Source organism: Prionailurus bengalensis, chromosome D4 (assembly GCF_016509475.1).
Source record: "Prionailurus bengalensis isolate Pbe53 chromosome D4, Fcat_Pben_1.1_paternal_pri, whole genome shotgun sequence".
Classification (NCBI taxonomy): Eukaryota; Metazoa; Chordata; class Mammalia; order Carnivora; family Felidae; genus Prionailurus; species Prionailurus bengalensis.
The window spans coordinates 28,368,837-28,383,251 of NC_057359.1; the positions used below are offsets into that span (position 1 = coordinate 28,368,837).

Genomic DNA, 14,415 nt, shown 5'->3' on the forward strand with positions numbered 1-14,415 from the left:
TTGTCCCTAGGGGTATAGACAATGCCTAACCAGGCTGGAATATTAGGAAACTTGGCAGAAAAATGTGAGAATGTAGGATGTAGTGGTTACTACTTGCTGCCTGCACTAAACTCCAGCAAGAACCATACTTCCTTTACAGAGAAACTTCTATGCACACCACCCATCAGGAAACAGGGAAGAGAAGGAGACCTTGTTAAGAGAGACTCGTCTGTGCACAATAATTGAAGACGTTTTAGATTCTGTTCATCTTTTTACCTGCAGAGTTAGAGACACTAAATTCTCTGCCCCAGACTAATGTTGGAATTGAAGATGGAACAGAAGGTAAGATAGCAGAAGGAACCAACAGCTTTTATCCCCTCAGGATTCTTTTTTTTTTTCTTTTTGTAATATCCTTTACTTTTTGACCCCGTTCCCATTTCTCCCACTCTACAGCCCCTGTGTTTGCCAACCACTAATCTACTTTCTGTATCTATTAGCTTTGTTTTTTTGTTTGTTTGTTTGATTTTTGTTTTGTTTGTTTTTCTTTTTTGCTTTTTGTTTTGATTCCACATTTGAGAGAGATTATATAGTATTTACCTGTCTTTGTCTGACTTATCGCACTTAGGATAATGACCCTCAAGGTCCATCCATATTGCCACAAATGGCAAAATTCCATTTTTTTTTTATGGCTGAGCAGTATGTCAGTGTATATATATATGCCACATCTTCTTTATGCATTCATTTATTCATTCATTGACACTTAGGTTGTTTCTATATCTTGACTCTTTTAAATAATACTGCAATGGATATGTAGTACATACACCATTTCCAATTAGTATTTTCATTTTCTATGAATAAATACCCAGAAGTGGGAATTCTGGATGTTATGGTAGTTATATATTTAACTTGGAGGAATCTCCATGCTGTTTTCCATATGAACTGTACCAGTTTACATTCCCACAAAGTGTGTATACAAGGGAGTCCTTTTCTCCACATCTTCACTATGCTTTTTATTTCTTATCTTTTTGATAATAGTAACACTAACAGGTGTGAGGTAACATCTCAGTGTGATTTTTATTTGCATTTCCTGGTAATTAACAGTGATGAGCATCTTTTCATGTACTTTTTGGCCATCCATGTGTCTTCTTTGGAAAAATATCTATTCACATCGTCTGTGTATGTGTGAGTTCATTTCTGGGCTTTTTCTTTTGTTCCATCCATCTATGTATTTGTTTTCATGCCAAGGACATGGGTTTTCTCTGTATTATTTCTTACAACTGCATCCGACTATAAGTATTTCATAAGAAAAGTTTAATGAAAAGAAAAAGCTTAGGGGCGCCTGGGTGGCGCAGTCGGTTAAGCGTCCGACTTCAGCCAGGTCACAATCTCGTGGTCCGGGAGTTCGAGCCCCGCGTCAGGCTCTGGGCTGATGGCTCAGAGCCTGGAGCCTGGTTCCGATTCTGTGTCTCCCTCTCTCTCTGCCCCTCCCCCGTTCATGCTCTGTCTCTCTCTGTCCGAAAAATAAACGTTGAAAAAAATTAAAAAAAAAAAAAGAAAAGAAAAAGCTTATCTGTATGTTGACAAGCTAAATGGGGGCTGCCATGTTGAACAAAGGCTATTTCTTAGCCACTAGCATCCATTTTCTCTTGTCTTGGTAGGAACAGCGTGCTCCCATTTGTGGTTTCTTCTTCCCCATCACATGCAGTCTTGTGGGGGAGGGGGCTATATTAAGATGCCTTTCCCTCCCTTAGACACGGGTTGAAATATTGACAGACATTGTCTTCCAGGTTTTTCAATCTGGAAGCAGAATGATGCAAGGATGGAGGAAACAATGTGAATTCTTTTATTACAGCAACTGAGCCCTGACCACATTGCTGACTAGTTCCTGCTGCTTAGATGCCAGATTTGCCCTGGATTCCAGGTGTTTTGGTCCTGACATCTGTTTCTTAGCATTGCTATGAACTCTGTCAATATCCCAATATCTTCTCCAAAATTCTATTAAAAAAAAAAGATTATAATTGGTTTGGATTACCTGTCTTTTGCTCTTCAAAGATATCTTAAAATACCCGAGCTGTCAATTACCCTAGTTTCACATCATGTCAGTTTTCTTATTCTTTGCATATGGACTAACCTAGAGTTCGCCAACTCCAAATTTTCATCATTGGGACATGCAACAAGGATTCAAAGACTCTCTTAGAAGTCACTGTGAAAGGAAGTAGAGTGATATATTTAAGCCATGTAACAATGCCTAACATATCACAAGTTGTTGACAACTACTACAAAGGTGGTGATGACGATGATGGTGATGATGTTAGTTTCCTGGACTGTAGAATGTCTGAAGCAAAAGTTGCAAGTAACTTGCTCTTGTTGATAAAGTGAAACCACGTAGACTGATGATCTTAAAAGTAGCTGATATACTTGTAATAATCTGGCCATCTGAATGCAGATAATAATAATACTAACCATGTTATAAGCATTTTTTTCTACTAAATAATTTAAAACATTTTCTGTACTTGTTTGAACATTAATTTTTTCGTGAAATTCTTCCTTCACATATAGTGTGGAAGGAAAATTTGACTGCCTTGGATGAATTATCACAGATTAAAGTTGGAAAAAGAAACAGAAAAATATGTAAACATAAATGTGAATATTTCAGCTCCATTTATTCATTTTTAATGTGACCAAAATGAGACCAACTTTATGCATGGATATACTTTGCAAATCCAAAAAAAAAAGCCAAATCTAAAAGAATTGAAAGTCATCATTTGGCTCTGCTGCCCATATTTTTAGTACAACATGCAACCTTACTTATTAATCAAGCACCTGCTGACCCAATCATTGAGATACTGGGTTCAATGGTGTAGTAGACATGAATATGATTTGAAGAGCTCAGCCTAGCCAGGATTACCAAAAACTTATAAACACTGTAACAGGCACCTGAGAGCTCTGAAGTCTAGAATCTGTGGAAACACAAAGAAAAAATCCATTTACTGGCTTTTCATTAGGGGACTGGAGGGAAGAATAGGATTCTACCAGGCACTTAAAGAGGTAGAATGGTAATAAAGAGCATTCTTTAATAAAGGTAAATAAAGGTAATAAAGGCACAGCTTGCCAAAGGCACTGAGGCACAGGAGAGCCCCTCGGGCAACATCAGGTCATCACAGTAGCCCACTGATGGAGCACACCATTCATTGCTTTGTGACAGGGATGAGAGATGAGCCTGGAAATGCCATTTAGGGCCAGCAGTAAAGAATGGCAGAAAACAAAGATAATGATGAGAGTGATGGTGCTCCTTCAGAATGGGATAAAAGGATGAGCCCAGAGATAACACTGTGAAGGACTAAGTAGTTCAACAGTCACGCACAATTAGAAACCATTTGCTATGACTACACCACGCAAAATAAAACATTTAAAATATGATATTACCTCTAGCATAATGGGTCAAACGTGAGACAATATGTATTTTAGGTTCTGTGGGTATAGTTAGGACATGTATGCCTCATTTATCAGTTTGGGAGTACAATTTAAGAATGTTAAACAGATGTAGCTTGGCTTTTTTAGCGTATAGGCTTACTTATTTATGGTTCATTTCACTAATCTGGTAACCTGGTTCACAGAAAGTAAAGAAATCGGTAGGTATTGCCTATGTATCAAATTCTCAAATAAATATTTTCTGAATGAAGCAGGGCTTTTGGAAGGATTTTCTGTGACCTCACAAGGAAGCAGTATTAAATTAGCCCTACTCTATGCTCATGCCTGACGTGTTTTATCTCATTTAATCTTCACAAGAGTCCTCTGAGGAAAATCTACTTATTGCCCCATGTCCTCACTGAAGAAACTGAGGCTGAGTACATTGGGGAACTTACCGGGGACCCACACCAAGAGAACTGTATAATGGCCATGCAGGCCCAGCCCTGACTCCAAACCCCTGTACAGAATCCCTCTGACCACTGCGCTCCCAGAGTACAGAGTGCTGGAAACAACATGTGAGGAAGATCACTTGGGTGTCTCAGGCATGTAGTAGGTCTGGGAAAGGAGGTCGTCAACCACTCACTGTTTAGACATATGGAATCCTGTTTATAAGGCGAGCATAACCAGTTGTTAGAGGGGAAAATCATAGACTCCTGATAAATAATTTTTTGCTTGAGATAAATGTCTTTCTGAAACATTTTAAATTAAATCTGAAGAAAAGCACGTCAGATAGTGAGGACCATAATAATCTATAACACAAAGACTGGGGAGGAAAAGCTGTTTCCACAATCTGCCAGTCCTCCTTTTTATTAAACCATATTATTCTGTAAATAACTCTTTTCTGTTGGTTTTGAAAAAGGCTTGAGAGGGAAGAACAATCCCTACTTGGGAGAGGCAGGAAGGGAGCATTACAAAATAAGACACTTTCCCGGGACACCCCTCCCATCTGCCCCTTTCCCTGAAATGACTTGGGCCTTGCCCAGTGCATACCCTGTTTGGGGAACTGCCAGCCCTCTCCAGATTCTTACATACCCAGGGGCATCCCATCCTGACACAGTGATAACACCTCTCCCTGTGGGCTCTGCATCCTTTACCTGCCCCACCTTTGATCAGAATAAACAGGAACCACTAGACTAGATTATCCTGTTCTCATCCCTCCAGAAGATTTTCACCAAAAAAGCTAGGACTAAAGGACAGGCAGAGTGATGCTGAAAACCCACCTGGGGCTTCCTATGAGGTTCTTTTCATGAACCACCTTCCAACGGATAAGTGCATGGTAATTAGTTGATGTAGGTCCCCAGGGAGATGCTGGACCCTCCCCCTCCAAAGGGCTGTCCCTGGTCCTCCACCTTACCTCCCCCTGGGGCCATTGAAGCAGACACAAATTCCCCTGGGATAATTAGGGACCCAGGCATCACATGCCCCAGCAGCCCAGAATTCCAGGGCACAGAGGCCCCTCCCACAGGATGGATCAGCCAATTGTAGTGCAGGCAGGTGGGGCACAAGGCTGGTAGGGCCAATCTCAGACCTTAAATGAGCAGCCTCCCAACCATTGCCAGGCCTCCTGGACATCCCCTGACCTAAAGCTGTGACTGAAACTGCACAACTACATCTGCCACAAGTGAGATCCCCAGAACTGGCATGAAGGGTGGGCCACCTCTGAAAACACTGGGGAAAGCTGCTTTGGGGATCCGAGGTTTGGGGCTCCCAGGAGGCACTTTTCCAGGACTTGACCCCTCCAGACATGGCAGCTTGCCCCCACACACCAGGACTCAGGACTCATCACTCCCTGCACTGCCATTTACATGTTCTGGAAGCAGGAGGCGGGTCACAGAGGAGGGACTAGGAGCACTGCACATCCCACACCCTCAGCCTTCCTCCACAGCCCATGTAAACACTCAGGAAGATAAATTCAATCTTTTTGCTCTACTTCAGTGGCTCTAACATCTCAGAGGGAAGAATGGCTTTTTAGGTGGTTTGATCTAATCAGACACTCATTCTTTTCCTTTCCTAGGTTTTCAAACATGCATCCTGCCTTCTTCCTGGCTACCCTTTGCCTGGGAATAGCGTCAGCTGCTCCACAAGTCAATCAGAGCTTAGATGAACAATGGTCCCAGTGGAAGGCAACACACAGGAAACTATATAGCATGGTTGGTAACATTTAAATTTTCCAGGGTGACCCCTGAAAGAACATTCAATGATGGTAGGAGTTCACAGCAAGGAGTAGCTTCTTGAGGCCGCTCTTACCAAGTCAGTAAGCAGGGCACTGGGACTTTGCACAACATGGGCATATGTCCTGCTGTATGGTTGTGGAGAACAATTCCCAGAAGCCTCAGGCCATCCCTGGGTGTGGGATATCCTCCTTTCTGTAAGCACATCCACTAGGTGTAGGTCTTTAGGTTTTTTTATTTTTATTTTTTTAACATTTATTTATTTTTTAGAGAAAGAAAGAGAGAGACAGATATTGAGCAGGAGAGGAACAGAGAGAGAGGAAGACATAGAAACCTAAACAGGCTCCAGGCTCTGAGCTGTCAGCACAGAGCCTGACACTGGGCTCAAACCCCGGAACCATGAGATCATGTCCTGAGCCCAAGTTGGATGCTTAACTGACTGAGCCACTCAGGCATCCCAGGTCATTCCTAGGATTTAAATGGGAATATAGATGATAAGTTAAATATTTATCTCCAGGATGAAGAAGGACAGAAGAGAGCAGTGTGGGAGAGGAATATGCAAATGATTGAACAGCACAATCGGGAACACAGCCAAGGGAAACACAGCTCACAATGGCAATGAATGGCTTTGGTGACAGGATGAGTGTGGCACGGATTGTTGGATGTTTCATGCTTCCTTTAAGTACTTTTTCAAAACATCTCATGCTTGCCAACATTCTGTTTCCTTTTCCTTGAAGACCAGTGAAGAATTCAAGCAGGTGTTGAATGACCTTAAAATCCAGAAACACAAAAAGGGGAAAGCGTTCCAAGCACCTCTCTTTGCTGAGATCCCTTCATCTGTGGACTGGAGAGAGAAAGGCTATGTGACTTCCGTGAAGGATCAGGTGGGACAATATTCAGCAGATCCCTCTCAAGAGTAAAGCCAAAAGGAATCAGTGTTGTTGCTTTGGAAATTGAGGCACAATATGCAATTTGTTATGTTTTAAAAGAGTTTTAAGATTTATGGGATGTTGTCAAAGTCTTGCAATTTATTTTGCATGCTAAGAGCGTTTGCATTTTGTTTTCAGGGTGACTGTCATTCTTGTAGGGCTTTTAGTGCAACTGGTGCCCTAGAAGGACAGATGTTTCGGAAAACTGGCAAACTTGTTTCATTGAGTGAGCAGAACCTGGTGGACTGCTCTTGGACTCATGGCAATAAGGGCTGCCATGGTGGCCTAATGGATAAAGCCTTCCAGTATGTTAAGGACAATGGGGGACTGGACTCAGAGGAATCCTATCCATATCATGCACAGGTAAATGGAGTTCCTTATCTTTCATCAAAGTTGAGCATTTCAGTAGAAACAGATCCTGTATTTAGAATTCTTGTATGTGATTGTTGACTCTATACCTGCAAATGGTCAGAACTGCCATTAAAATGTATTAGCCTAGCACAGCTCTCTGATCACCTCATTACCATATAGCTGTTCCTACAACTATGTTACACGGTGACACGAACACCATCTTATATACAGTACAGGTCTCCAGAGTGAAAACTTTATGAATGAGTAGACCCAAAGAGTGTCTCATTGGATAGACACTGCTAATTTTTCAACTTCAAAACAATCAATCCCATTTTATGTCCTGAGATACTTTATAACAAACTTGACTTGGAAATCATTCAGTTGCAAAGAGTTTTGCACTCCTGTTCCCCTGGAGGTGGATGGTAGTGATCAAGCCTCTCCCCCTTTACCTTTGAAAGAACGAATCCTGCAGATACAAGCCTGAGAATTCTGTTGCCAACGTGACTGCCTTCTGGAGTGTCGTAAACAAGGAGGATGGCCTAATGACCACAGTGGCAACTGTGGGGCCTGTCTCTGCTGCTGTAGATGCAAGCCTGAATTCCTTCAAGTTCTATAAAAAAGGTCAGCATGTGTCTACGTAGAAAAGTAGGCAGGACAAATGGGGAACCTCCATCATATAAGGCAAGATAGACCCTTTGCTGTGTACAGATCAGGAGGGTATGGATTTCACGTAGTTATTCCTTCAACACATGTGATTTTGTGCCTGTTGTTCAGCATGTTGACATGACTTCACCCAAATTCCCCTCTTTCAACCACTTCATAAATATATTCAAATGGCTACATAATTTGATTGGTATAGTTTAACTTACTTTAGTTCTTCCCACCTGTTAGACCTGGAAGATTTCCAAAGAGTTTTACTAGTGAAATGGACACTGGAAAGAACCCCTTGGCTCAAGTGATTGTGTGTTTTTCTGCTGCTTCCCAATGCTGACATGGTAGAATAGAATGACAAAGTTTCAATGAGTGTTCTTCTATGCCTCTTGACTGTTCTTTACAAAAGAGATTGTGATGATGTGTGTGTGATGCTGTGCATGAGAGCGTAAATCCCCAGCCTTGCTAAACAAAAAGAACTGATTTCTAAATCTTATTGGATTTATATCCCATCTGAATTTTGAGATGCCTCCTTTACTGCGGTGACTCGGTTATTGTTAGATGTTATCATGTTGCTTTGATGTCCCACCTTGGAATTGAAATTTACTTTTCCAGGCATTTATTATGATCCAAAGTGCAGCAATAAACGCCTGAATCACGGTGTTCTGGTGGTTGGCTATGGCTTTGAAGGAGAAGAATCGGTAACAAAAAATACTGGATTGTCAAGAACAGGTATAAAAAGCCAAAAATATTTGTCTTTGGAATTGAAAAGGAAATCCTTTTGGCATCAGTGTTTGGATACAAATCATCAAACCCTTGAGCCCACTTCTGAGACCCCAGAAGTGTTTTCCCTACTTAGTGGGAACAGAGACATATTCATTTGTTGACATTAAGCTACTGTTTCAAACTTGCAAGGGTCCTGCTATAGTTTGAGTAGTACTGCATCTGAAACACATCTGACCCAAGACTTTCCTTTTCCTATTTCTCATTTTGCAGTTTGTGAAAGTTTTGGGGATAGATTTCTCTGCTGGGTTGGAACTCAACCATGGACAAGGATGACCTCTCTTGATTCTTCCTGAATCTGTCCTGGCCTCTGGGGCACTGCTGAGTATCAGGTGTTATTGTCCATAAAGAGAAATGTGTTTCTTCCTCTGTAATAAATGAAAAAAAACATTTTTTTCAGCTAGGGTGCAAAGTGGGGCAAACACGGCTACATACTCATAGCCAAAGACCGGGACAACCACTGTGGAATCCCCACCATGGCCAGCTTTCCTATTGTGTGAGATGATGGTGTAAAGAAGACCTTGACTGGCAACAAATTATCCAGAAAATGGGTTTTATTTTCAAGCCTACCACACCCTGCTGTGTGGAGTGAAACACTTGAATCATTAAAAAACCAAGTTGTGATTTGATTATGTGACATTTTTCACTGTGAATGTTACCACTTCACTCATTACTGCTGTAAATACTTTTGTATGAGTGACTAGTCTAGTAACTTTTGAATTTTCAAGTTTCATTTAAAAATGTATGAAATTTTACTTTTTAAAAGTAAAACAACTACAGGGGTGCCTGGGTGCTCCGTTGGTTGAGTGTCCAACCAACAAGACACTCAATTTGTTTTGATAGAAATTACAAAGGTCTATGGAATGTAGGAAACACTGGTAATTACTTTATGATACATGCAAGACTTAGGGAGGAGTCAAAATTTGTTTTCTGCTTTATTTATTTCATGTCTATAAGCTTCTCTTAGAAATAGGATTTTTAAGTTTATTTATTTATTTATTTTGAAAAACAGAAAGCACAAGCAGTGGAAAACTCAGAGAAAGAGGGAGAGAGACAATCCCAAGCAGGCCCCACACTGTCAGTGCACAGCCTGACATGAGACTCAATCTCATGAACTTGAAACCATGACCCGAGCCAAAATCAAGAGTCTATTTCTCAACCGACTGGGCCACCCAAGTGCTCCTCAAAATAGTTTTATGAAAGATGATTTGTGATTTTCTAATTTTTAAATAAATATAAATGGCTTGTAAATTACAGAAGCTTCTAACATCTGCTGAATTGTTCACACATCAGTCAGATCTACCCACTTTCTGTCCCATTGGTACCTGCACATGTTCTCAGAGTCTTGGGCTGAACTCCCAGGGTGGTGTGGACAGCAGGCTGAGCGAGCCTGTCATGGTGAAGCAAGATGACTTTTACAAGGAGTCCTTTCTAGGGGATGTTCAGAGACTGACTATGGCAGACTGCATGTTCCAAATGGACCCAGCCTTGTCTTCATCCCACACACCCTTCTGCTCAGTGGCCTTTCCTCTTCCCATCACGAGGCGGTGTCTCAGGCCTTCCCCACGTCCCTGGGCCATCTGGCGACAGGCACCAAATACAATACAGTAGCAAGTTTCACTGGAGACAAAAGCCAGGTGATAGGAGCCTGGAGCTCCTCAGGGATATCCTGGCACACCTGTTCATGGGATGTTGCTTAAAGGTCTTTGTTTTCTTAGACTCCTTTCAGGAGTAAACTTTGGATCATGGAGGCCTCATTGTCCATACCCTCTCCAGAAACATCTCCTGCGTCCATGGTAGAGACTTATTCTAAGCCTGGAAAGTTGTCGCTGAGTCCTTTCGTAAAGAGGCTTCTTGGATTGAGTCACTATTAAAATAAATATACTAACAGTGATCCCACTTACCAGGAGCAGATAGCAATTCTTTCAAACTAGAAAATTTTCTATATTTAGAACATTTCTTAGAGAGTTCTCCCTTCTAGCAGCTGTCTTCTTGGTATTTAGGGGGGGATCAAAATGAAAAGAAAACACAAGCCAGTATAAGGCTAGTGTTAGGGAGTCTCTTAATAAAAGAACAAAAATCAGACTAAGAATAAGAATTAAAAACCAAATCTGACTTCAATCCCCCTTCTTATATCCCCTTCATCCCACGCCTCTGTCCCTGACCCTCCAGGAGATCTTTGGGATCTCTGGGCTCCTGGTCTAGAAACTTTCCCTTCAAAACTGAGCCCCAGCTCTTCAGCCAGTTCCCTTAAATCCAAAAACTCCAACTCTCCCTGAAAAAACCTGAAGGATCACCTCCTTATTTTTACAATTGTTTCGTTACAAGATTTATAGAGAGTACCTCGGCCTGGCCTTCTGGTTGGGAAATACAGTTTGCTCCTGTAGGTGCTGAGTGTCGACAAGTAGATCTAGCAGGAGCGGCCTGTTAGGTGGTAAAGCTTGTGCTGCGGTCCGTACAATTGCTCAGAGTCTCCAGGGCTTCATGATATAGCTCTGCCAGTTCCAGGCATTCCTGAGCAATGTCCTCGAGGAGGGTTTCCTGGACCCCTGTCACAAAGGATTCATGTCCCCTGGCAGCAACAGACCTTTTCAATTATGAAGTCCCTTTACCTCTACTCTCAGAAGATCCTACCGAAATTACAGAGAAATTTTAAAAATTAATACCTTTTTACAACCCAACTCACAGACACCTTCACTGGCTGCTAAAGGGAGTCCTTGCAGCCCATGAGTATATGGCTGTTACCAGGCAGGCCAAACAGCCCCCCTCACAGGGGACACAGAGGGCCACAGCCTCTCTCTGGCCCTCCTGGGAATGACCAGGAGAAGGCTCAACTGTTCAAGGGTTAATAGGAGCAATGGAGGAGGCCTGTTTCCCCAAAGTGAGCTGGTCTACGGTTGAAATATACACTCAAGAAGTAGAGAAACATCCAAAAGCGTTTGTTAAGCATTTTATACAAACTTTAAAAAGCACACTGTATTTAATCCGGTAGCCCCAGAACATAAAATTCTTGTAATTTCTGATTCTGTGGGAAATTTCCTCCCCGATATTAAAAAAACAGGGGCACCTGGATGGCCCATCGGTTAAGCATCTAACTTTGGCTCATGTCATGATCTCACCTTTTGTGCATTCAAACCCCCTGTTGGGCTCTATGCTGACAGCTCTGAGCTTGGAGCCTGCATCAGATTCTGTGCTTGTCTCCCTCTTCCCTGCTCGCTCTCTCTCTCAAAAATAAATGAATAAACATTTAAAAAATGGTTTAAAAAATACCTGACAAGTCCACAATAATGTGGTTTGGGCGGAGAGGGCAAACACCAAACAAAATAATGGAAACAGCTACCTGCATCTTTGAAAATAGCTCGCAAGAAAGCCAACAGGAATAAAAGAAAGGAACAGAAAACAAGTCTTGCCTTACAACTTGAATCTTTGGAAAGGTGAAAGCATGATGGAGAATGACTCCAGCCCACTCTGACGTGTCCCCGTTTGCCTCCAGACAACTGCAGATATTGCAAATAATACAGGACATTGGGGGAGAAATTGTCCTGCACTTAAGAATAAGGATAGTCTGGGGCGCCTGGGTGGCGCAGTAGGTTAAGCGTCCGACTTCAGCCAGGTCACGATCTCGCGGTCCGTGAGTTCGAGCCCTGCGTCAGGCTCTGGGCTGATGGCTCAGAGCCTGGAACCTGTTTCCGATTCTGTGTCTCCCTCTCTCTCTGCCCCTCCCCCGTTCATGCTCTGTCTCTCTCTGTCCCAAAAATAAATAAACATTGAAAAAAAAAAAAAAAAGAATAAGGATAGTCTAAGAAACAATTTCTCCTAATCCCCGTAACCCTGAAAAAATTCATTTTTCTCCAGAGGGACAATTCCCCCTTTAAATGATGGGTCAGCCAGTACTCAGTCAACACCAGGAACTTCCAGAAAACTTTAAACAGAGGCTCAGGAACTAGATTTCTTGAGTCCCATTGGTGTGACTCTCTCTCCCATCTGCTCAGAGGATTGATTTCTACCTGTCACCTGACTCTGTCCAGACTCTCAGAGTCTCCGGGCGACCCGTCTTTCTGCCCATGTGCCAGCCCAGCCCAGATTCTTCAGGCCCTGTTCACACTCCCAGGCCTTGCTGCTTCCCAGATGTTCACTGGCAAACCTTCTTGGTAAAGATTTGTTATCTACATTTAATGCCAATGTAAATTGCAATAAGAAAAGTCACTTTTGTTTCCTCACCTTCAGGTCAAGCTCCAAGTGTCCTGCTGTCTTTACTGGAAGTTCATCCTGAGATACATTCCTCTGAAGAGGATGGATCTTTAAAAGATGCCCGAGTCAGTCTTTGGGCTACACACACGGTTGAAGTTGAGTTGTTAGGAAGTGGGAGCCTGGGTGCACTTCTTGGGAGACGAACCCACCCTCACTCTCGTGGCCCAGCACCCTCCCTCTAGAGACTCGGAGCAAGTGATACCCCTGTAATAGAGTCTCTCTTGAACCACAGCATCCTTGTCTTTACCACCTGACCCTGCATCTCCCCAATCTTGCCCATAAAGAAAGAAGGCAAATGTGACTCAGAGGGAAACCAAATCCATCAGTTTGCACAAGATTTAGAAGTCATAATCTCTTTCATAATTCCTCAGCACCCTGCGCCCTACAATCCAGCTGATAATCTTCATCATTCCTGCTGATGCATCCTGGTTTACAGAAATGACCTGTGAGCAGCTTCCTTTTCAATTCCTCTGCACCCTGACTCCTGGTTTCTTGTGCCTTCACGGTTAAAGGGAGACCATTCACCTGGGCTTGCATACCCCAAGGATATTTGGTGTATGCAATATTTTCCCAAGTCCTTAAAGTCCAGCTAGACACTGTAACTTCTACCCAAGGCTCCCTGCTGGTACCCTTTACTCTATAAACAAAGCAAGCTGGGACCTTTTATGGACTCTCTCATTCTCTTAGGGGTACTAGCTGAACAAGGCAGACAGCTTATACAGCTCTACATCTAGACTCCAAGAGGTGTAAACAACGGTTATCTATTTAGGATGATGTGACCTGTTTAGGACATGCCTCAGGGCATTCAAAATCTTACTCCAAATATTCTTTTTTTTTTTTTTTTTGCTTTTTTAAATTTAACTTTCTTTTTATTTTTTAAAATTCACATCCAAATTAGTTAGTATATAGTGAAGCAAATATTTCAGTAGATTCCTGAATTCCTCTTACCCATTTAGCCCATGCCTTCTGTCTCCTCCAGCAATCCTTGTTTGTTCTCTATATTTAAGAGTCTGTTATGTTTTGTTCCCCTCTCTGTTTTTATATTATTTTTGATTCCCTTCCCTTATGTTCATCTGTTTTGTCTCTTAAAGTCCTGAGTGAATTCATATGATTTTTGTCTTTCTCTGATTAATTTCACTTAGCATAATACCCTCCAGTTCCATCCACGTAGTGGCAAATGGCAAGATTTCATTCTTTTTTGATTGCTGAGTAATACTCCATTGTATATTTATACCACGTTTTCTTTATCCATTCATCCATCGATGGATTTTGGGCTCTTTCCATACTTTGGCTATTGTTGATAGTGCTGCTATAAACATGGGGGTGCAGGTGTCCCTTCAAAAAAGCATACCTGTATCCCGTGGATAAATGCCTAGTAGTGCAATTGCTGGGTCGTAGGGTGGTTCTATTTTTAGTTTTTTGAGAAACCTCCATACTGTTTTCCAGAGTGGCTGCACCAGCTTGCATTGCACCAACAATGCAAAAGAGATCCTCTTTCTCCGCATCCCCGCCAACATCTGTTGTTGCCTGAGTTGTTAATGTTAGCCATTCTGACAGGTGTAAGGTGATATCTCATTGTGGTTTTGATTTGTATTTCCCTGATGATGAGTGATGTTGAGCCTTTTTTCATGTGTCGGTGGGCCATCTGGATGTCTTCTTTGGAGAAGTGTCTGTTCATGTTTTCTTCACTGGATTATTTGTTTTTTGGGTGTTGAGTTTGATAAGTTCTTTGTAGATTTTGGATACTAACCCTTTATCTGATATGTCATTTGCAAATATCTTCTCCCATTCTGTCGGTTGCCTTTTAGTTTTGCTGATTGTTTTCTTCT

General features: G+C 42.1%; 1 pseudogene; it reads left to right on the top strand.

Moving 5' to 3' along the window:
* Positions 1–5,470: 5,470 nt before the first annotated feature.
* On the top strand, positions 5,471–8,899 carry LOC122474352 (annotated as a pseudogene).
* The last annotated feature ends 5,516 nt before the right edge of the window (positions 8,900–14,415 follow it).